This window comes from Sapajus apella, unplaced genomic scaffold (assembly GCF_009761245.1).
Source record: "Sapajus apella isolate SASKATOON/1434 unplaced genomic scaffold, GSC_monkey_1.0 scaffold143, whole genome shotgun sequence".
NCBI lineage: Eukaryota > Metazoa > Chordata > Mammalia > Primates > Cebidae > Sapajus > Sapajus apella.
In genome coordinates, this window is record NW_022437083.1 from 1,398,668 (window position 1) to 1,422,526 (window position 23,859).

At 48.5% G+C, this 23,859-nt stretch overlaps 1 protein-coding gene across 4 annotated transcripts in view; it reads left to right on the top strand.

Annotated features, from left to right (window-relative positions):
- Nucleotides 1-23,859, top strand: part of TRAK1 (trafficking kinesin protein 1) — a 200,575-nt gene that overhangs the window by 46,053 nt on the left and 130,663 nt on the right. For 3 of the 4 annotated variants that reach the window (XM_032264176.1, XM_032264169.1, XM_032264170.1), the window contains one exon: nucleotides 22,325-22,620. The gene's annotated coding sequence lies outside the window, so the exon portion shown is untranslated. Of the gene's footprint in view, nucleotides 1-3,821; nucleotides 3,855-22,324; nucleotides 22,621-23,859 lie in introns of those variants that run through there. The other variant, XM_032264177.1, reaches the window with a different exon arrangement.

Sequence of the window (23,859 nt, forward strand, 5' to 3'; positions counted from 1 at the left end):
TTGTGTGAAATAGGGTTTGTGAAATAGATTGTGTCAGCGCTATCTGTGTGCCTTAAAACAAAGTATTGCCGGGCGCGGTGACTCACGCCTGTAATCGCCGCACTTGGGAGGCTGAGGCAGGTGGATCACTTGAGGTCAGGAGTTCGAGACCAGCTTGACGAACATAGTGAAACTGTCTCCACTAAAAATACAAAAATTAGCCAGGCATGGTGGCGCACGCCTGTAGTCCCAGCTACTTGGCAGGCTGAGGCAGGAGCATTGCATGAACCCGAGAGGCAGAGATTGCAGTGAGTGAAATCGTGCCATTGCACTCCAGCCTGGGTGACAGAGTGAGACTCCATCTCAAAACAAAACAAAACAAAACAAAAAACAAAAGTATTTTGCTGTTAAGAGAAAGCAAAACAATGGTAGGTCTTTAACAGAGACTTGAGGCTGCTGCTGCATATTGTGATTCTCATCGGTGAAGTCTTCACTTGGTTGGAAAACAGTGTATTTTCCAACCTCGTGTCCCCTAGTGTCCCTTGGTGGGACTTCCCTGCAGCCCCTGAGCTGTTCTCCAGGCTCTGCGCTGCAGCGAAGGCGTGTGTGTCTTACGAGGGGATGTACACTCACTTCCACCTTATTACCTCACTCCCCAGAATGACCTCCGGAGTTGGATGACGTGGTCCCGTTTGTGAGAAATAGAAGAGACACTTAGAAATTTTAAGAAACTCAAACAAGGTCACACTGGTAGTGAGTAGTAAAGTCAGAATTCCAGGCCTGTTTTTCAGTCCCAAATCCACTGCTTATTCTCCCAGACCACAGGTCAGCAAATTGACCTCTGGGTCAAATCGATGCCCCTGTCTGCTGTTATAAATAAAGTTTTATTGAGACACAGCCACACTCACTCACTTCCGTATTTTCTGTGACTTCCTTCCTGCTACAGCTGCTGAGTTACAGCAGAGACTATGTTGCCCTCAAAGCCTGAAATAGTTAATGTTTTCCTCTTTATGGGAAACGTTTGCCAAGCCCTGCCCTGGGCCGTGGCTGAAGGAGCATCTCGGTTGAGTCTGTCAGTAGGTTTTTCCCACCACAACCAGGAATGCCTTTGTGATGGAGTTCTTGCTCTTCTGAAAAGGCGTGACTGAGTGTGGTGGCTTGTGCCTGTAATCCCAGCACTTTGGGAGGTGGGCAAATCACTTGCCGTCGGGAGTTTGAGACCAGCCTGGGCAACACAGCAAAACTCTGTCTCTACAAAAATTACAAAAACTAGCCAGGCCTGGTGGTACACGTCTGTAGCCCCAGCTACTTGGGAGGCTGAGGTGGATTGATTGCTTGAACCCGGAGGCAGAGCTTGCAGTGAGCTGAGATTGTGCCACTGTACTCCAGCCTTGGTGACAGAGTAAGACTCTGTCTTCAAAAAAAAAAAAAAAGGCCGGGCACGGTGGCTCACACACACCTGTAATCCCAGCACTTTGGGAGGCTGAGGTGGGTGGATCATGAGGTCAAGGGATCAAGACCAGCCTAGCCAACATGGTGAAACCCCGTCTCTACTAAAAAAAAAATTAGCCTGGAGTGGTGGTGCCTGCCTGTAATCCCAGCTACTCGGGAGACTGAGACAGGAGAATCGCTTGAACCTGGGAGGCGGAGGTTGCAGTGAGCCAAGATCGCGCCACTGCACTCCAGCCTGGGCAACAAAGAGGGAAACTCCGTCCCCCAGAAAAGTGGCGTGAGCCACACAATGAGAAAGAACCTACGTGCCGGGGCAGCCCCGCTGTGCCTGACTGTCTGCTGTCTGGCCCTGGGGCAGGCTGAAACTTCTTACCATGTTCCCATCCAGATGTAGGGTCTGTAATCTTGCCCCTTGCATCTGGGCTGACCTTGTGACTTATTTTGGCCAATAGCTTGTGGTAGAAGTGACACTGTGTAACTTTCAAAATTGAAGGTAAAGAGATCTGCAATTTCTGCTTCATACTTTGGACACCCCTTCTTGGGATCCAGCCACCATATGAGAAGCCCTGGTGGCCATGTGGAAACTGTATCCACAGGACAGAGAGGCCCAGCCATCCCTCCCAGAGCACCAGTACGGGAGGAACCCATTGTACATGTTCTGGCTCTAGTTACTATCTGACCCGAGGGAGACCTCAAAGGCTTTCTGTGTTGGGTGGTAACGACGCATCACAGAAATGTGAATGCTCCCACGTGGGGGCTGTGGCTCTGCCTGTAATCCCAGCATATTTCGAGGCCTAGGTGGGTGGATCCCTTGAACCCAGGGGTTCAAGACCAGTGTGGGCAACATAGCAAGACCCTGTATCTCAAAAATACAAAAATTAGCCAGTCTTATAACCCGGTATCAAATAAATAAATAGATGGATACAAATTTTAAAAAAATTTAAAAAGAATGCTCTCTGCCAGGTGCAGTGGCTCACACCCGTAATCCCAGCACTTTGGGAGGCTGAGGCGGGTGCATCACAAGGTAAGGAGTTCAAGACCAGCCTGGCCAAGATGACGAAACCCTGTCTCTACTAAAAATACAAAAAATTAGCTGGGCGTGGTGGTGGGTGCCTATGATCCCACCTACTCAGAAGGCTGAGGCAGAGAACTGCTTGAACCTGGGAGGCAGAGGTTGCAGTGAGCCAACATGGCGCCCCTGCACTCCAGCCTGGGCAACAGAATGAGACTCTGTCTCAAAAAAAAAAAAAAAAAAAAGAATTCTCTCACAGACAGTCTCATGTCAGTGTTGGAAGACAAGAAATAAAACAAATTTTTGAACTGTTTGCTTACCCAAATGTAAGTCCTAAGAACTCTAAACTATTATCAACTAGAATCTAGGAAGCTACCATGTGACCCTAGCCTAATGTCCTGGAGTGGATGTTGCTGCATTGTGAAGTTACTATGGAAATACAAGTACATGATAAACACGTTAAGCAGATGACAGAATGTTTCCTAAAATACTGAAGTTAAAATATTTGTGCTGGACTTCCTGGAATGAAACGCTTTTCTCATAAGGATTTATGAATTAATTTTACCATGGAATAGTAACGGTATATTTTTAGTGGGTTAAGTAGCTATACTTAAACAAAACAAAACAAAACAAACAGGCTGGGCATGGAGGCTCACATCTGTAATCCAAGTACTTTGGGAGGCCAAGGGTGGATCAGTTGAAGTCAGGAGTTCAAGACCAGCCTGGTTAACATGGTGAAACGCTGTCTTCACTAAAAATACATTAAAAAATACATTAAAAAAAATTAGGCAGGCATGGGTGCGAACACCTGTAGTCCCAGCCTGTTCAGGAGGCGGAACCTGAGAGGTGGAGGGGCGGTAAGCTGAGATCACAGCACCGCACTCCATCCTGGGCCACCGAGCAAGACGCCATCATAAAATAAAATAAAATAAAATCCCTTTCCCAAACTGCCTGGAACCGGAAGTGTTTTAGATTTCAGATTCTTTTAGAATTTGGAATATTTGCATTATATTTGCTGATCGAACATTTCAGATTTGAAAACCTGAAATCCAAAACACTGCAATGAGTATTTCCTTTCAACACCATGCCAGTGCTCAAAAGTTTTGAATTCTGGAGCCTTTTGTGTTTTGAATTTTCAGATTTGGGGTGCTCAACCTGCAGTTATGTGGGGTAAAGTCTATTCAGTTTGATATTAATCAGATGATATCAAATGGAATAGACTTTACCCAGCATAACTGGGTCACAGAACTGTGGAAGTACTAGAATAGTTTATTTATTTATTCTTTAGGAAACAGGGTCTCATTTTGTTGCACAGGCTGGAGTGCAGTGGTGCAATCATGACTCTGCAGCCTCGGCCTCCTGGGCTCAAGCCATCCTCCCTCCTCAGCCTCCCAAGTATCTGGGACTACAGGCATGTGCCACCACACCCGGCTAATTCTTAAATTTTTTTATAGAGATGGCATCCTGCTATATGGCCCAGGCTGGTCTCCAGCTCCTGGGCTCAAGTGATCCACTTGCCTCAGCTTCTCAAAGTGCTGGGATTACAGGCATGAGCCATCACACCTGGCCACCTCTTGACTCTTAACTCCATGTTGAGCTTTTAAAGGGTTTTCTTATTCCTTCTGCCAATAATGCCTTTCTCACCCTTCCAATAGAACAAGCCCCTATTAAAGTTTTAGTTGTTGGGGCTGGGCATGGTGGCTCATGCCTGTGATCCCAGCATTTTGGGAGGCTGAGGTGGGCAGATCACTGGAGGCCAGGAGTTTGAGACTGGCCTGGCCAACATGGCAAAACCCCGTGTTTACTAAAAATCCAAAGATTAGCTAGGCGTGGTGGCACACACCTCTAGGCCCAGCTACTTGGGAGGCTGAAGCATGAGAATCAGTTGAACCTGGGAGGCGAGGCCGCAGTGAGCTGAGATCATGCCGCTGCACTCCAGCCTGGGCAATAAAGTGAGACTGTGTCTCAAAAAAAAGTAAAGTTTTAGTTGTGAAGGGGAAGCTCTGAAGTGTGTTAGACCTAAGGCCGTGGAGGGATTCCCTTGCTCTGAAATGGGACGATCATGCAGAGACGGAGAGAGAGCCCAGCACGGGAAGGCTGGGTGTGGACATCGACCCCCGCCCCTCCCCACGCCCACTCAGAGAGCAAGGGCATGAGCTGTGCCCTCCTGCTGTTGGTGCTCCTAGAAGTAGTGCCCAGCAAGGACCAGTGAGGAGCCGGTATTCCCTACCCTGGGCAGATGCAGTCCTCCCTGCCCACCGTGCACACAGTTCCCAGCCTGTGTGTTTCCTGGTGTCATTTCCTGTCTTGCTATTGCCTTTATGCATTGTGCTTTTCAGGCCCAATAAGGCCATCTTGCCATCCCATGGCACGGCGGCCCAAGGCCCAGCTGTCACTACGCACTTGGTGTGTACGTGACTGTTTGGACCGGTTTCCTGGTAACCGCCCTGCTCATTTCAATGAGAAAGGCTATGGGTGTCTTTTAGGGGAGGGGGAGGGGGCATGGCGTGCTCCCTTCAGCCCCTCTGCGGCTTTCGTCCTTGGCTGCACTGTGTCCTGGGCATTCTCATACAGAGGCTCTTGGCTTCTTCACTCAATACCACACATTCCTAATTGTTTGAGCTACTCCTTGAGTAATCCGAAGTTCGCTTTGGATTACTGATCAAAAGCGGCTGATCAAAACTGAGCCGTGCTTTCCCAGATGCGTGTGTTAGTGCCTGGCGGAGAATTTCTTCTTTTCAGTCACGCTGATTTAAGTCGGGAATCTGACTTTTAATTGTGGACCAAGCAAACCCCCCTTGCCTCTCTAGGGATTACTTGGAATTAATAAAATCAGGTACTTTCTCACACATGTGTCTGAAGTAGGGATCGTTAACTGAAGAACTTTTATGTGGTACAGTTTGTTCCGAAAATTAGGACTTTGAGGACTTTGTCAATTATGGTTGAGCACATTTTTTATTGAAAAGAACAAGATATGTAGCTAAGTGGCTGTGTCCAGGCTGAGATGTTCCTTCTCACTCGATCCTACAGAGAAGTCAAAATATGGTGACAACTGCAGTTTCCATGGCTGCGGAATCTGTTTTCAAAACACACGCTGTGATTTCCCTGTAGTTCAGTGCACAGTGAGAAGCTAATATGGAAATGGAAATGAAGCTTTTCGAAATACATGCCTTAAAACAAAAACTTCCAGCTCTTCGTTGGTGCTTGGCTGAGACTGTTCGTCTTTTTCAGGCTTTGTAAGGTTTGCGGGTTAATTGCAGAAGTTGCCGGCAGTGAGACCCGGTGGACTGTCGCTCTGCGGCTAGTCAGGAACCCCTCACTTCCTTCTCATTTCCGAACACGACAGATGGGTCAGTGAATAGCCAGGCTGCTTCATAGGGGGGTATATTTGTAATTGGCCTGTCACGTTAATTTTTTTTCTTTTTTGGCAATTAGCTTTTTTGATGTGAATTTTCAAAAAATGTATTTATTTAGAAACTGGTTCTTGCGACCAGGCGCAGAGGCTCACCACGCCGGTAATCCCAGCACTTTGGGAGGCCGAGGCGGCGGATCACCCAAGGTCAGGAGTTTGAGACGTCCTGGCCAATGTGGTGAAACCCTGTCTCTACAAAAGTACAAAAATTAGCCCGGCACGATGGTGGGTGCATGTAATTCCAGCTTTCCGGGAGGCTGAGGCGGAAGAATCGCTTGAATCTGGGATGTGGAGGTTGCGGTGAGCCAAGATCATGCCATTGCACTACAGCCTGGGCCAGAGAGCAAGACTCCATCTCAAAAAAAAAGAAAGAAACAGGGCCTTACTCTGCCACCCCGGGTGGATCGAAGCTCACTGCAGCCTTGAACTCTGAGGCCCCAGCAGTCCTGCTGCCTTGGCCTCCCAGGCAGCTGGGACTCCAGGCGTGCCACCACGCGCAGCTAACTTTTCTTCTTTTTAAATTTTTGTAGAGACTCAGTTTCACTGTGTTGCCCTGGCTGGTCCCAAACTCTCGGCCTCAAACGATCCTCCCGCCGTGGCCTCCCAAAGCCCTGTGATTACAGGCGTGAGCCACTGCACGTAGACCACGTAGTTGTAGTTAAAAGAGTTGGATTGGTTATTTTTTAGTGCCTTGGGCATAAAGGCTGAGTCACTAAGTTCAGTCTGCACCCATTGAGTTTTACCGTGTTTCAGGCACTGAGGTCAAAACAGTGAACTAAAACAGGCAGATGTGAGTAAGGGATGATACGTCATTAGTCTCCACTTGAAATTTATACATAGCCTGTTTGCAGGACGGCACCTGTTGAAATAGGGTCTACATTTCACCAACAAGTTAGCCTTTACTACTTATGGGAAATTACCTCCACGGTAACTGCAGAGCAGTCATTTATTGAGCACTTACTGTATGCTTAGAGTGCATTTTTCTTTACATGATTGTGTTAGTTCAGTTAATCCTATAACAGCTTCCCATTTTATAGACGAGAAAACTGAGGCTGGTAGGGGTTAACTGACTTTCACTTGGCCAGCGTCATACAGTGACCTGTTCTGACCGTGTCTTTCTGTCCCTGTAGGGTTTGAAGTTCCAGTGGAAGTGCTTTAGGAAATGCATTTGTGTCTGTGTGGTCATGGTTAGGAGATGTGCTTTTGTCCACTTGTTTAAAAGTTGTGGAGGCCGGGCGTGGTGGCTCATGCCTGTAATCCCAGCACTTTGGGAGGCTGAGGTGGGTGCATTACCGGAGCACAGGGGTTTTTACAACATAGTGAGACCCCGACTCTGTACACATACACACAATTAGCCGGGCGTAGTGGTGCATGCCTGTAGTCCCAGCTACAGGGGAGGCTGAGGTGGGAGGATTGCTTTAGCCTGGGAGGTCAAGACTGCAGTGAGCTGTGATCGCGCCACTGCACTCCAGCCTGGGTGACACAGCAAGACCCTGTCTCAAAAAAAGGAAGCTGTGGGTGGGCCGGATGGTGCAGTGATGCTAAGCTCATTCAGCTCTCAACAGGGAGGGCTGGATTTGTCACGTTGGAGGTCAAACAAGGACCTAATAAGGAGGGTCACTGAGGACTGTTGGGTGTAGTTCTCTGGGTGGGGATGGGCGGAGATGGGCTGCTTGTGAAGATGAAATTCTACTGGAAATATTCTTTAATTACACTGCACATGTCTCACCTCTATTTAAATAGAGATACTGTGTTCTGCACCTTGTTCTGTGACCTGCCATTTTCGCACTGAATCTCTCCCCAGAGCGTCTTTTCTTGGCCACCACGTCATTCTCTGCAGTGTCACTGGATGTGGTGTTGAGGTGAAAAATGTGCAGACGTGATATACAGGATGACCATGCCTTATTTAATCAAAATCTGTATTATTAGACATTTTCATTTTCCAATTTTTAACAGTTATATAAATGCTGAGAAAAGTTACATCTTTGTATGCAGTTATGATTTTTCTTAGAAAATAATTAAAGAAGTGGAATTGCGTTTTTTTTTTTTTTCTGAGACAGAGTTTCACTCTTGTTGCCCAGGCTGGAGTGCAATGGTGCGGTCTCTGCTGCTGCAGCAATTCTCCAGCCTCGACCTCCCCAGTAGCTGGGATTACAGGTGCCCGCCACCACGCCCGGCTAATGTTTGTATTTTTAGTAGGGATGGGGTTTCATGATGCTGGCCAGGCTGGTCTTGGACTCCGGACCTCAGGTGATCCGCCTGCCTCAGGCTGTGCTGGGGTTACAGGTGTGAGCCACCGCGCCCGGACTGGAATTGCTTTTGGTTCGTGCTCCTGGGTGTGAGTGAGCTTGTCAGCTGCACCCTGGTCAGCAGCACAGGTTGTAATTATAATTCATGCCAGTTTGACAGATGACATCATAGTAGCTCATATTTGTTTTATTTTTCATTTCCTTGATTACCAGTGATATTTTTTTCCTGAAAACTTTTCCGACTGAAGTTTATTGTTGTTGCTGTTGTTTGGAGACAGGGTCCTGCTCTGTCACCCAGGCAAGAGTGTGGTGGTGCCACCATGGCTCACTGCAGCCTTGGACGCCTGGTCTGAAGCCGGACTCCCATCCCAGCCTCTCAGTAGCTGGGACCACCGGTGCGTACCACTGTACCTGCTACTTTTGTTTATTTTTTGTAGAGATGAGGTCTCACTTGTTGCCCAGCCTGGTCTCCAACTCCTGGGCCTTGGTCTTCCAAAGTGCTGGGATTGCAGGCAAGAGCCACCACGTCCAGCACTGAAGCTTCTTTGCCGAAGATGCAGGTGTGGTCCCGCGGCTTGTGCCTGCTGGGTGTTCTTTCTGTGTCCCAGCTTTTTGTTCTGCTAAGTTTTAAATCTGTGAGAGGTGCAGTAAGAGTCCAGTGAAGTACACCGAGTTTCTCTTATGCGTTTGTTAGCATGTGTGCCAGCTGCTGGTGCAATAAACGGGCTTGGGCTCAACGCCAGCGTCACCTGTTGGTTCCTAGGCCTGTGGGCAAGTTACTTCCGGCCCCGGTCTCCCCACTGGTGACTTGAGGAGGGCGATGATGTGGCCCCGTGGGTTTGGACAGACACTCCTTGGGGTAATGCGCCCAGGCCTGGCCAGGCACACGGTCACTGTGCAGTAAATGGCAGCCAGTGCTGCCCTTTCCCTTGCTGGAGTCCTGATGTTTTAAAAGCCAAGTTCTCCTCGGGAGTGAGTGCAGTGGAACCCGGGCCGAAGGAGGACTCACAGGCAGACCTGTGCTCTTCCTCTCCCACCCGTGTCTCATAGTCCCGGGCCTCTTTCTCACGCTAGCTGTCATGTTAACTTTATCCTAGGCCGCGGCAGCTAGGCAGCCGCTGTTTTTGACCAGGGGAGGTTCATTCCTCATCCAGGCCTGTTCACTGGGAGGCATGAGGCCCCATGTGCTTGCCTTCCCGTAGACACCCACACTTGGCAGGGCATGGTGGCTCATGCCTGTGATCCCAGCACTTGGGAGACGGAGGCGGGCTGATCTCCTGAGGTCGGGAGTTTGAGACCAGCCTGGCCAACATGGTGAAACCCTGTCTCTACTGAAAATACAAAAATTAGCTGCCCATGGTGGTGCGTGCCTGTAATCCCAGCTACTCAGGAGGCTGAGGCAGGAGAATTGCTTGAACCCAGGAGGCGGAGGTTGCCGTGAGCTGAGATTTTGCTTATTGCACTTTAGTCTGGGTGAAACTCTGTCTCAAAAAAAATATCCGCTCTCTCTTCCCTCTTTCTTTCTCCCCTAGAGACCCCCTGCCATTCAGAGTGATGACACAGGAGTGTGGGCCTCGGGCCATCTAGCTCTTCCTGGGCAAAGTTTTCCTCTTCAAAGCAACAGCTTTTCAGCCTGGAGTGTCATGTTTCCAACAAGCCACCCCACAGAGATTTGGGACGAGGCTACCACTCCTACCACTCCTCCTGGCTTTGGCCAGCTTCCAGAATTCCTCCTGGTGTCCTGGGAATGCAGAGAACCCCGCTTCAGGTTCTGATTTTCTGATTGGAAGTTACAGTGGGGCAGGTAACAACATCCCGCTGGGATGCTTCTCTGAAAACTGTCTTCATCCTGCCAGCTGCCTGTCAGGCTGGCCTGTGCCCCTTGGCTGGCAGTATGAAGTGTCCAGAGGCCACTGTGTACCCGAAAGAGCAACCCTGTTGGCCCGGTTTGCTGGGGAAGCCCCTTTGCAGAGCAGTGTCCCGTAGTCACCATTCCTACACTGGCCTGGGAGTGCTGTCTCTCCAGGAGTCGACAACCGAGTTTTATTCAAGACTTTTATTCTGACTTAGCTTTTTGGGGTCTTTGAGGTGGTGGGTCTTCACTGGCCCTGGGCCAGCCGGTCTCACTGAACTTGCTTTGTGCCTGAGCGCTCTGCTCGTAAAGGTTCCATTGTAAACACAAGAGGAGGCCGCTGGATGCAGGCGCTGCTGCTCAGCCTCTTAGCCTGGTTTCCTGTGTCAGGAGGGGAGCTATTTATGGCGTCCTATAAATCTGCTGCCATCAGCTAGGGAGAGCTGCGACCATTACGTAAGGCAGTCGGCGTGCAGCTTTTCCCCTCTTTCCTCCTCACTCTGGGAGACAGGGATGAGCTTGCAGAAGGCAGCGTGGTTTGGGATTTCTTTGCTCTCTCAGTTGCAGAATTATTTTTGGAAATGGGGATTTGGTCACACGACAGCAGCCTCCATTCATGAGACGCGGATCGATTCCGTGGGTCTCTCCTTACTTCATAGGTGTTCACTGGGGGCCGTGCACGCGCTGTGCGTTTGCTTCCGTCCTGAGCAAGGTTTAGAGCAGACAGAGGGTTGGATCCGGGAACTAAATTGGGTCAGAGTCGTTTTTCTGCAGTTGCTTTGAGTTGTGGAAATTTTCTTTGAGCGACCGTTGATTTATTAGGGGGATTCACTTTCTCCAGAGCCAGAGAAAGGTTTAGCCTTAAGAGTGGCATTTGTTTTGTGTGTATGTGTGTGCATATGTGTGTTTGTGTGTTCCTGAGCCCGAGTGCACGTGAAATGAGAGCGAGAGGGCAGACACACACGACGCAGACACCTGCAGCGCCGTCCACGTGCAAGTCCGCCCTGAAGTCATTCGAGCAGAATCTGACGGGGCCTCCGGGGGCCCTAGCCGTCCCGGCTTGTGCTTTTCAGGAGGCCCTGGGGTCTCTCCCAGTCGCTCACCGAGGCCCTGGCAGCTGTCCTTGACCCTTTGTCCTCGCCTTCCCTGTGCCTCGGTGACCCTGACCCTGCTCCCACTTTGAGTGCCGCTGCGGCTGTCAGCTCCTCTAGATCTTTCTCATTCTGTGGGTGTCACACACACCCCCTCTTCCAAGGTGCTGCCCCCCTTCACAGCCCAGGGGAGCAGTAGTTGCAGTTTTTCAGTGATCGGCAATGCTTCCCAGTCCGATATCTACAGTTATTTAGATAAACTTTGATCAAGTCACTAATCTTTCCCCAAGCCTTTTCCCCAACCCCTGCCTCAGAAATGGGGGTGATTCTACCAAGCTCTAGCGTATGACCACTCTACAGGCAGGACCCGTGGCCCGTTGCCTGCGAAAGCCCACCATGAGCTGCGGAGCACGAGGGTCCTGTGAGGCCGACGGTGGCTTCTTGGCACGCTGGCTCTTTGTCCACCTGGCGCTGTCGCTGTGAGCCTTCAACTCACCCTCCACCTGTTCGACTTGTACCCGCTATTTTCCGCTGTGCAGCCACTTGTCCGGCTATTTAAGGAGATGGCCCGGACCGATGGGAATGCCAGAAAGGTCAAACGAGGCGGGAGGGTGGTAGGATGAAGAGGGGAAGGACGGACCTCTTGCGTGGCTGCCCGTCAGCTGCCCCCAACACAGCGTTCAGACCCCACCATCGGCCGAGCTGGGGTATGCGTGTTTCTTACACGGACTCGAGCAGTCTCAGCGGGTCTTGGCTTTGAGTTCCTTTGCCCCCATTTCAACAGGAGGGTTGTTTTAAGAGACAGTGGACAGAGGTAGGAAAGTGGTCAGTGGTCAGTCACATGGAATGGCCGATTCTCCACTGGACCGTGAGCTCCTTTAAGAACAATGCTACTCACAGCCGTCATAGGGCAAGCAGTGTCTTTGGAGCCATTCAAAGCTAGGCTCACATCCTGGCCCTGTTTCCTCTCTGTGCTTCCTCTCTTGTAAAAAGTGGGTGCTGATGTTACTTTGCAGGCTGTGAGCCTTAAGCAGGGACATGCCTGCAAATTACTGAGCATCGTGCCAGATCACTGCCTTGTTTTGCAAGGCCCATCATGAGTGAGCTGGCCGCAGAGGAGCTGAGGCCTTAGAGTGCCCACCCTGGTTCCAAGTGACTGTCTGCAAGTTAGCTAGCTTCCAGGGGGGTCGATTGCTCCTCAGGTGGAAAGGCAGTGCTGAAAACACATGCCTCCATTGCATGTTCAGCAGCAAAATGCCTGTGATGCTGAGGGTGAGTCTCAGACTTTTTTTTTTTTTTTTTTTTCTTTCCAACTTTTATTTTAGGTTCAGGGAGCACAGGTGCAGGTTTATTACATGGGTGAGTTGCCTGCCACAGGGGATTGGTGTACAGATAATTTCATCAGTTAGGTAATTAGCACTGCACCTAATGGATTTCAGTCCTCACCCTCCTCCTTCCCTAAGTAGGCCCCATTGTCTGGTGTCTATTGTTTCTTTGGGTCCATATGTATTCAGTGTGTAACTTCCACTTACCAGTGAGAAAACGTGGCATTTGGTTTTCTGTTCTTGCATTAAATGACTTGGGATAATGGCCTTCAGCTCCATCCGTGTTGCTGCAAAGATTATTTTGTTCTTTTTTTGTGGCTGCGTAGTATTCTGTGGCATCTGTCCACATTTTCTTTGTCAGGTCCACCATTGATGGCCATCTAGGTTCATTCCATGGCTTTGCTATTGTTTATTATTATTATTTAAATCAAAAAAACGTAATCAAGGGATGGGGTCTGGTTAGCTGCAGTGGCTCACGCCTGTAATCCTGGCTACTCTGGAGGCTGAGGTATGAAAATTGCTTGAACATGGGCAAGGGAGGTTGCAGGGAGCTGAGATAGTGCCACTGCACTCTAGCCTGGGTGACACAGTGAGACTCTGCTCACCCCACCCCCTAAAAAAAAGAGGTATGAGGTATCTCTATGTTGCCCAGGCTGGTCTTGAACTCCTGGGCTCACGTGCTGTTGTGAAGAGTGCTGGGATGAAGATACGTGTGCATATGTGTTTATGGTGGATGATTTACATTCCTTTGGGTATATGCCCAGTAATGGGATTGTTGGGTTAGGTGGTAGTTCTATTTTAGATTATTTGAGAAATCTCCAGAGTGCTTTCCACGGTGGCTGAACTAGTATATAATACATTTCTACCAGCAGTGTATAAGCACATCCTTTTCTCCTCAACCTCACCAGCATCTGTTATTGTTTGACTTTTTAGTAGCCATTCTGACCTATCTTATTGTGGTTTCAATTTGCATTTCTCTAATGATTAGTGATGTTCAGCTTTTTTTTCATATGCTTTTTGGCCATGTATATGTCTTTCTTTGAAAAGTGTCTGTTCATGTCCTTTGCCCATTTTAAAATTTTTTAGAATTTTATTTTATTTGTTTTCATTTTTATTTATTAAATTGTTATTATTTTTTTGAGACAGAGTCTTGCCCTGTTGCCCAGGCTGGAGTGTAGTGACGCAATCTCGGCCCACTGCAGCCTCTACCTCCTGGGTTCATGAGATTCTCCTGCCTCAGCCTCCTGCCTCACCACACTGGTTAATTTTTTATATTTTTAGTAAAGACGAGATTTCATCATGTTGGCTAGGGTGGTCTTGAACTCCTGACCTCAGGTAATCTGCCTGCCTCAGCCTCCCAAAGTGCTGGGATTACAGTTGTGTGCCACTGCACCCAGCCTCCTTTGCTCATTTTTTAATGCTTTTGTTTCTTGTAAATTTATTTAAGTTCCTCATAGATTTGGGATATTAGACTTTTTTCTTTTTTAAACGAAGTTTCACTCTTGTCGCTCAGGCTGGAGTGCAATGGCTTGATTTCGGCTCACCGCAACCTCCGCCTCCTTGGTTCAAGTGATTCTCCTGCCTCAGCCTCCGGAGTAGCTGGGATTACGGGTGCCTGCCACCACTCCCAGATAATTTTTTTCATTAGTAGTGGCGGGGTTTCACCATGTAGGCCAGGCTGGTGTCAAACTCCTGACCTCAGGTGATCCACCTGCCTTGGCCTCTCAAAGTGGTGCAATTGCAGATGAGAGCCACCAGTCCTGGCCAGATATTAGACTTTTATCAGATGTTTATCTGTGGGTTGTCTGTTTATTGATAGTTTATTTTGCTGTGCAGAAGCTCTGTAGTTTAATTAGATCCCGCTTATCAATTTTTGTTTTTCATTGTAATTGGTTTTAGTGTCTTTGTCATGAAATCTTTGCCTGGGCTCATGTCTAGAATGGCATTTCCTAGGTTTTCTTCTTAAGTTTTTATAGTTTTAAGTTTGATCTTTTACTCTTTAGTCCATCTTGAGTAGATTTTTGTATGTGGTAGAAGGAAGAGATTCACTTCCAACCTTCTGTATATGGCTAGCCAGTTATCCCAGCACCATTTATTGAATAGGGAGTCCTTTCCTCATTGCTTGTTATTGTTGGCTTTGTAAAAGATCAGATGGTTGTAGATGTGTGGCATTATTTCTGGGTTCTTTAACCTGTTCCATTGGTTTATGTGTTTGTTTTTATACCAGTACCATGCTGTTTTAGTTACTGTAGCCTTGTAGTATAGTTTGAAATCAAGTAGTGAGATCCTTCTAGCTTTGTTCTTTTTGCTTATAATTGCTTTGACCATTTGGGCTTGTTGTTGTTGTTGTTATTCCAAGTGAATTTTAGAATATATTTTTCTAATTATGTGAAGAATATCATTGGGAGTCTTACAGGAATAATATTGAATCTGAAATTGCTTTTAGCAATATGGTTATTTTAATTATATTGATTCTTCCTATCCATCAGCATGGAAAGTTTTTCTTTCTTTCTTTTTCTTTTTTTCACTTGAGACAGAGTTTCACTCTGTTGCCCATGCAGGAGTACAGTGGCACCACCACGTCTGGCTATTTTCTGTATTTTTAGTAGAGGCATGATTTTGCCATGTTAGTCAGGCTGATCTCGAACTCTTGACCTTAGGTGATCTGCCCTCCTTGGCCTCCCAAAGTGCTGGGATTGCAGGCCTGAGCAACCGTGCCTTGTCAGAAGCTCCTTTTTTGACCCCTTGGGAAACAGGTGATTTATTGCTCACAAAGGGCAGTTCTGTCTGCGTGTGATCTCCTAGTAGAAGCTACTTGTGTGTGGGTGAGAATGGTTTCACGCTCATCACACCAGGGAGTGGAGAGGGACTGGGCAGGGTGCACAAGCCCTCCTGCAATTCCACTGCCCTCTTTTGTAGCCCGTGCGGTGGCACAGCCGGAAGGCAGGGTTGTGGAAGGTCGCCCGGTCTCTTGGTCCCTTCCTCGTCCAGATGAGGGGTCTGAGGCCTGGGACATGACACAGTTTTCTTAGTGTCAAACAGCTCTTCGAGTTTTAGTTCTGGTTCTGAGTCCCAAAAATTACATAGGTTGGAGGGGAATGGGGAGAAAATATTAGGAACTTGACAGGTGTATTTTGTTAGCAAATTTGAGTTCAGTAGCAAACTGGCATAAAGTTGAACAGTGTGTTAAGAACTCTTGACAAGCGGGGGGCTGGAATTGTTGAGCACGGAGTTGGGAAGAGTGGGGCAGGGGACCTGGGCCGCCCAGCCAGGCTCAGCTTCCATGTGTACTTTATCTGACTTCTTTTCCTGGCACCTCTTTTGCTGAAAAATTGACCAGGTTGCAGAATTTCTCACTCCTCTGCTGAGAAAAATCCTGCCTTCCTGCAGCTCCCTGGGCAGAACTCAGTAAACTCAACAGAGGCGCTTTCATCTCTCAGCGCCCCACCATCCACTCGCACTTTTCTTAAGCCTTGTTTGTTTCCTCTGCCTGAAAGAAGCCTTTTGCTTGGTGTGCCAGGGTTTGCTGGAGCCAGAGAGCATCCAGGGCAGGGGATGCTTTGTTCCTGAGCCCCTGTGAAACCTCAGAAATGCCCGTTTACATTAGAGTGAAGTTAGGCTGGCACCTTGGGGAAAGGTTGTCACCTTTGCCCTACAAATTGCTAGGTGTCCCCAGAGGGCACATGCTGTGACTCATTCTCCAAGCTAGAAAGTGGGTGGAGGCATTGCAAACCAGCTTTTGAGTGGTCTATAAACGAGGTCTCCTGATCCTTAAATTGTTGTGTCTGGGTCATTTTATATGTTTGACTATTAAACTACATTTTTTGCGGGGTGGGGGGTGGATAGGATCCCACAGTCACCCAGGCTGGAGTGCAGTGGCACACTCAGGGCTCTCTTCAGCCTCAGCGTAACTTCCCAGCCTCAGGTGATCTCCCACCTCAGCCTCCCTAGTAGCAGGGACCACAGACACATGCCACCATGCCTGGTCAATTTTTTGTTTTTTTTATAGAGACAGGGTTCCTCCATGTTATCCAGGCTGTCTTGAACTCCTGGGTTCAAGCCATCTCCCTGCCTGGGCCTCCCAAAGTGCTAGGATTACAGGTGTGAGCCACTGGGCCTGGCCTCTTTAAGCCACATTTGCTGTGTGTTGGTCTGTATTGAAAATGAAGTAAGGTTAAATTGGAGCAGTCATACAGAGCCCGCGGGCCGTGGTCTGCATATTTGGAACACTTAGGAGTGCCTCAGGTGGTTTCCTGTTGGTCCTCAAGGTTAGCAGTGTGAAATTTGGGAGTTTAGACCCTTTGGTTCCTGTGTAAATTGTAAAACCTCAGCTTTAAGCTTCAGGGGATCCTCAGAGTCATTTGCACCAAACCCCATCTTCACTTGTCATTATTCCGTAGACATTTAGTTAGTACCTCGTATGTGCCAGTGCCAGGCCATGCTTCCAAGGAGCTCACAGTTTTTCGGGGGAGATCAGCACTGGACAGACGGTGGTGGATGGACAGTGCACGAAGCTTGTGTCTGATGGAGAGGCTTTCCCAGAGCATCCTCCGTGAAACAAATGCCACGTAGATGGGTGGGTGGAGAGAGGTTCCGTGCTAACACAGGTTTGGAAATGCTGGCATGTGAATATTCTAGTGGAACCAAGAAAAGCGCCCGATTCCGAGAATCTGGAAATTATAATGTTAATGATAGTAATTATTTTGAGAATCTAATTCGTACTAGACACAGAGGTAAGTGCCTTCTATGGATAAGTGCCTCACGTTTTATAGGATTCGGTTGTTTGGATGTGCCATAATGTATAACTTTTTCTATGACTAGAAATTGAGGTTGTTTTCCATTTGATTTTAATGGGTGAAAGTTTAGTCTTGTCATTTCAAGAGGGGCCTCTCGGGCATCCGAATAGCTTGCCAGTGGCTGCACATGTCAGACGTTTTATGGATTTCAGAACTGTGGCTTGTGTTCTCTTTTGAGTCTTGAGAGAGGTGAGCATTTGCTGATGTCTCCAAATTTTGTTTTTTTCAGAAAGTTCTTATACGTGCAACATTGATTTTGTAGCAGTATGTTTCTGGGACACATAGGTGCTAGGAGGGAAGCAGTAGTGATTTGGGACTACTGATGAGGATTTAGGCTATCTCCCTCATTTTATAGATCATGACAGGGAAAGTTGTCTAAGGCTTACTTGTAAAACCTCTTTAAGAAATCTTTACATTTTAGGGCCAGGCCCTGTGGCTCATGCCTGTAATCCGAATATTTTGGGAGGCCCAGGTGGGTGGATCACTTGAGTTCAGGAGTTTGAGACCAGCCTGACCAACATGATGAAACCCTGTCTCTACCAAAAGTACAAAAATTAGCTGGGCATGGTGGCGCACGCCTGTAGTCCCAGCTACTCAGGAGGCTGGGGCAGGAGAACTGCTTGATCCCAGGAGGCCTGGGCTTCAGTAAGCCAAGATCATGCCACTGCACTCCAGCCTAGGAGAGACAGCAAAACCTGTCTCAAAACCAAAAGGGAGAGAGAAATCTTTACATATTAGAACCTTTGTAAAAACAAACAAAAAACCGTATTGATTTACATGAAACTGTCTTAGTTTTCAGAAGAACAATTGCATTTTGCAAAGGGAGAAAGTATTTCAAATTTCTGTGTGTAGGTCAGATGGAACCTGTCTGAGTACAGGTTGAAGAAGGCTTAACGAAGCTTCAGTTTGTTCATGCATTTTAAAACCTTCACGTCCACGTTCGTGATCTACCGTTTTTCTGCCTACAGCATCTTTGTGTGCGGATTCATTCCTGTCTGCACTGACACTTCCTCCTCATGGCGGCATGGTTGACTTCTTGAGAGCTGTCCCATAATTAATGGCTCAGTCCTCTGCTGTGGCTTGTTAGGCTGGTCCTAGCATTTCGTGTCCTACGTCTTCGACCTGTATACACGCGGGCCAGAGAGCCACAGTACCTTTTGTCAGGCTGCTCTTCCAAATTTACACTCCTCACCTCACTTCGGTAATACGTAAGGCTGGAAGCTCCTTAAGCCAGCTGTGAATCTGGACATTGTTATACTTTGAAAATCTTTGCGATTGTTGTTTTAAGTTCACTGTTAAGGTTCCCTGAACTGTCTGGGGGTGGGTGGGTGTTGGGTTTTGGCAGGGGGAAGGATCTTTTCTATCCTTTGCCCATTTTTCTTTTGGGCTGTTTGCTTTAGCTTTGTGAATGAAGTGCTTTATTCACATGTTGGCTTTAGGTGTTCCTGGTTTAATTTCCCTGCTGGTTGTACTTTGCTACATCTTCCTCACCTTTTGAGCTCTTTATGGTGACCTGCGTTAGTGAGAGCCCATGAGGTGTCATCTGTCATCAGACTTGGAGCTCTTCAGGACCATCGGAGTCTTTGAGCTTCTAAGTATCTGCCAACTGTTTTTGTGTATAACAGTAGCTTAATTGGGTATAGAAGTCTTATGTGACCATCTTTCACTTAAATTTCTGAGGAACTGGCCAGGTGCCGTGGCTCATGCCTGTAATCTCAGCACTTTGGGAGGCTGAGGCGGGAGGATCACTTGAGTCCAGCAGTTTTAGACCAGCGTGGGCAATATGGCAAAACCTTGTCTCTACTAAAAATACAAAAATTAGCTGAATGTGGTGGCGTGTACCTGTGGTCTCAGCTACAGGCTAAGGTGGGAGGATCACCTGAGCCCGGGAGGTCAAGGCTGCAGTGAGCTGTGATGTGCCACTGCACTCCAGCCTGGGTGACAGGAATGGGGCCCTGTCTTAAATAAATAAAATAAAATTGAACTAAGTAAATTCAGAGGAATGATCCCACTGGCATGGCCTGTAGACATCTGGGGATGCCTTTTTAACGTTTGCCAGATTTTTATCTAAGTCTTTGCAATTTAAATTTCCCACTAGATAATGTCTAGGAGTTTATGATTTTCCCGTGGATTTTGTTTGGGTCTTGGTGTAGAGCCTTTTGATTTAAAGGTGTAAGGCTTCACCTCTAGAAAAGCATTTTAAACTTAGTGTTTGTATATCCTCTACCCTTTCTGTCTCAAGCCTTTCTTGGTTTTTCTGGGACTCTCATCAGCGTGTCTTTTTATCTTCTTGGTTTAGGGATGACCTCTCAAGCTAATTTATAGATTCAGTGTCTGCATTCACTAATCTTTTCGCCACTTAATTGAAAGAGACACACAAAGAAAGGGTATGAGAGCTGGGCTTGGTGGTGTGCACCTGCAATCCCAGCTACTTGGGAGGCTCAGGCAGGAGGATCACTTAAACCCAGGAGACCAACCTGGGTTACATAGTATGACTCCACATTTCTAAAAAAGTGTGAAAATAGTGTATGAATTGTAAAGAGTGCAGCTTGATGGAGTTTCGTGCACTGATTCTAGTCAGCAAGTCGGTATCCAGACCAGGAATCACAACTTGGCCATCATGGAGAAGTCCCATTGGGCCCCACTGGGGTGGCTGTGACCGTGCCCAGCTTCCCTTGGCTGCAGCCGGTGAATTCCCATCTGGCCCCTTGACCACCAGTGGTGACCCTTGGGAGTCTTCTAGTCCACCCTGCTCAGCCCGCTGCTGCCCAGAATGTTGTGGGTTCTGCCTGAGGATTATAGACTTTTCTAGTTAGGCAGTTTATCCATTTGTCTGTACTTGAGTCACTGACCAGGAGTGACAATCCAGTTTTCTTTTTTTTTTCTTTATGCCAATCTAGTTTCATCTACATGTTGTTTTGCAGAAATTCCTAAAGGTCCCAGGCTTCTCTTGTTAACTGTCCCTTCTCAGCAGGGATATACGGGCTCTCATGCCCCTCCTTCCCATTTTCATGTTAATTTTTTCATTTTAGTGAGGGCAGGAAGTGTATTGCCTGGGCTGAGTTCATTTATACAGGCTGAGTGTGTCTGCTGTGAAAATCTGAGATTTGAAATGTTCTGAGTGTTTACATGACACTCAATGGAAATGCTCATTGGAGCATTGCAGATTTCAGATTTTGGATTTGGGACATTCAACTGGTACGTATAAGGCAAATATTTCCAAATCTGAAAAAAATCCAATTTTTTTTTCTTTTTGAGACACAGTCTTGCTGTGTTGCCCAGACTGGAGTGCACTGGCATGATCTTGGCTCACTGCCCCTCCTGGGTTCAAGTGAGTCTCCGGCCTCAGCCTTCCAAGTAGCCGGGATTACAGGCATGTGCCAGGATGCTCAGCTACTTTTTTATTTTTAGCAGAGATGAGGTTTCATCATGTTGGCCAGGCTGGTCTCGAACTCCTGACCTCAAGTGATCTGCCAGCCTTGGCCTCCCAAAGTGCTGAAATTACAGGTATGAGCCACTGCATGTAGCCAAAAATCAAAAATTTGGAAGACTTCTGTCCGCAAACATTTCAGATAAGGGATACACAGCCTGTAATAGGAACTCCTGGTGTATTTTGGTAAATAAACTTGTTGAGAAAAATGTCACAGATTCAGGGCTATAATTTTCTTTCAGAACTGACTGTATCGTGCTGGGCGAAATGTCTGTTAACTTTCTCCTTTTGTGAGTATGTAATTTTAAACAAATGATAATGCATCACTTTATTAGAGGAGTGGTTCTCACGCTTGTGTGTGTGTGTGGGGGGGGTGTTGGGATGCCTCAAAGTTATGGAGCCTCCTAAAGCATTTTTATTTATATGGTTCTATTGATTCATAGACATTATATTAGAAGTTGAAACATCAGGTGTGAAACCGCAGGGATACGAAGGCCCCGTTACTTAGCCTCCAGAGCAATGGCATCATCACACATAATGTTGTCTCTGGAAAATTCCACGACATCCACGGAAGAGTGAGAGCGAGAGCGACTTTGACTTCGTAGACCTTCTGAATCCGTCTCAGGAAACTCCAGGGATTCTCAGACTGCACTTTGTGATCTCCTGTGCTGAGGAATGTTTTGTAGGCTTCCTTTTCCGGGAAGCTCCTGTTTGGCATCTTGAGTGTGCACCTGTGGTGTGCGTGCAGGTGGGCTGGGAGGTGAGGCGGCGCGCTCCGGAGGGCCGTGGAAAACGCCGTGGCTGGAGCAGAGCGGACGCTGGGCCGCCTGTCACGTGCCAGCATTTTCTCAGCAGGTGTCTTTAGTCGTCAGGTTTTAAATGGGGATGAGTTCATAGTTTTCATCAGATTCCTTTTTTTCTTTTCTTTTCTTTTTTTTTTGAAGTGGAGTCCTGATCTGTGGCCCAGGCTGGAGTGCAGTGGTGCGATGTCAGCTCACTGCGACCTCTGCCTCCCGGGTTCAAGTGATTCTCCTTCCTCAGCCTCCTGAGTAACTGAGATGACAGGTGGCTGGCTGCTACCACACCTGGTCAATTTTTTTTTTTTTTTTGCATTTTTAGTGGATATGTGGTTTCACCATATTGGCCAGACTGGTCTCGAACTCTTGACCTCAAATGAGCCATCCACCTCGGCCTCCCAAAGTGCTGGGATTATGGGGGTGAGCCACCGCTCCTGGCCATTTTTATCAGGTTCTTAAAGGAGTCCCCTAATTTCTCACTGCAGCTTAAGGTAGGGACATACCTTAAAGTCCTTACAGAGTTGAGAAGTTATTGTGGTTGGAAAGGTTTAAGAGAAACATATCTTATGTAATTCGACATACAAGTAAAAATGTGACCTCTCTTTGTGTGTATAAATCCTGCCGGAATACAGGTTTAAGCTGTGCTCCGATGTGTTTTATTTGCTTAGAGCTACTTCAAGGCGTGGTTCAGTAGGCAGATGAAGCCATGTCCACATTTGGTCAGCATGGATACCTGATTAGTTGAATGGAACTTTGCTGCAGCTGTTTTACTGAAACTAAGCAATGTGATTGCAGACGTCTTCCCGCGAGGGAAACACTTCTCAGAATTCAGTCTGAACGCACGCCATCTCGGGCCCTTCTTTCCTAAAGGCTTGTTGAGGTTGATTGACAGACTCTAACTGTGCCCCTCTCTCTCAATTGTCCCATAGAGTCCCTGTAAGGAGCCGCTGCTGGTGCACCGGAACCACTGGGGGCCATTCGCCCGCTGCCCCAGACTCCGGCAGTGGGGCCCCCAATGGCAGTGGGCACCTCCCTGTGAAACCTGCCAAGCTGGACGCCACAGCTCTGCACGACGACACTTTGGCCAGCTCCGTGCCCCCCTCGGAGGCATGCAACCATGCAGTCCTAGCCTGCAGCCCGGGCATCCCTGAGGAGCACTATGTAAGCGAGGCTGTGGAAGATGCTCCCAGCTGCAGAGGGTACCGGGATGCCTGCACCATTACCGGTATGTGGCCCTTTCCCTGCCAGGGAGGAAGGGAGGGAGGTTTCAGTCACTGAGGACTCAGGAACGCGGGAGGGTCTGGGGGAGGTGCGTGGAGAGGAACCACCAGAGTGGGAAAGAGGGCTTTGGGTTGTGAGGCCTCCCGTCCAGAGCCATTCTGCAGTGAGCGTTTGTAACGTGGGTCAGTTGTCCACCTGCTCTCCTGACGAAGATGCAGACAGCACCTCACCGAACGGTCATGAAGGCCAAAGATGGTAACACTGAAACCCGAGCAGCCAGCGTGGCCCGTCGCAGGCACGCCGTGTAGACAGGACCCTTCCTTCCCTCTTTGGGGTCAGCTTCTTCGGATATAAGGCAGGTATAACGGGAGAGACCGGCAGCATCCCTGTGGGATGCAGACAGGGAACTTCACGCCGCGCCCTTTGTACACATGGGGACTTGCCCCGACGCGGGTCTTACGATGCCTGTGTCAGTCGTGAGCGTCTGAGTCCCAGGCAGTGATCGCCTCCCCGGGGACATCGCCGTGCAGGCACTCCGTACTCACTGCACTCTTGCTTCTTTATTTTCCCCCCGGAAACACTGAGACAAGTGCTTGGAGCTGGCACAGGAGAGGGCTCTCCGTGGAAATGGTGGAGGGTGGGGTGCGTGACAGCAGCAAGCCGCAGAATTGGTGAAATCCAGTTGCGTTCCTGTAGGAGCGTGCTCGGCTTCTCACCTTCGTCTGCGGTGTTTGGTTTTGTCTGTTTGAAGTGATGCCTGACGACGGCTTCACGGATGCAAGCTGGGTTCCAGTAGCTTCTCTGTTCTGTGTTACCAGTGAAGCCTTGAGGACCTCCTGTGGGTCAGGGGCTCCTGGATGCAGAAAGGCACGGAGGAGGCTGAGCTCCCAGCCTGGTGCCCTGCTCCTCCTCTCCCTTTTTGCCGACTGGCCCACACCCCTGGCTGAGCCCCCTGAAGGACGCGTTCCCACATCTCCCTTTCCTCCCCTGCATCACCCTTTTCCCTTTGCCCTGGGATCTTCCTTACTCATGCAGAAACGGGCTGTGATCTCCGTCTTCTGAAACAGAGTCCTCAGCCCCGCGTTCCCGCAGCGTCTCTGCTCCTCTGCTTGCTTGCTCTAGTTCTTCTTCTGTTCTCTCTGGAGGCCCCTGCCCACCACACTCACAGCCTGGGTCAGTGCAGGGACCGTCCTCCGTCCTCGCCTGAGCTCACTCGTCAGCGGTCGCTGACACTGTGGCCAAG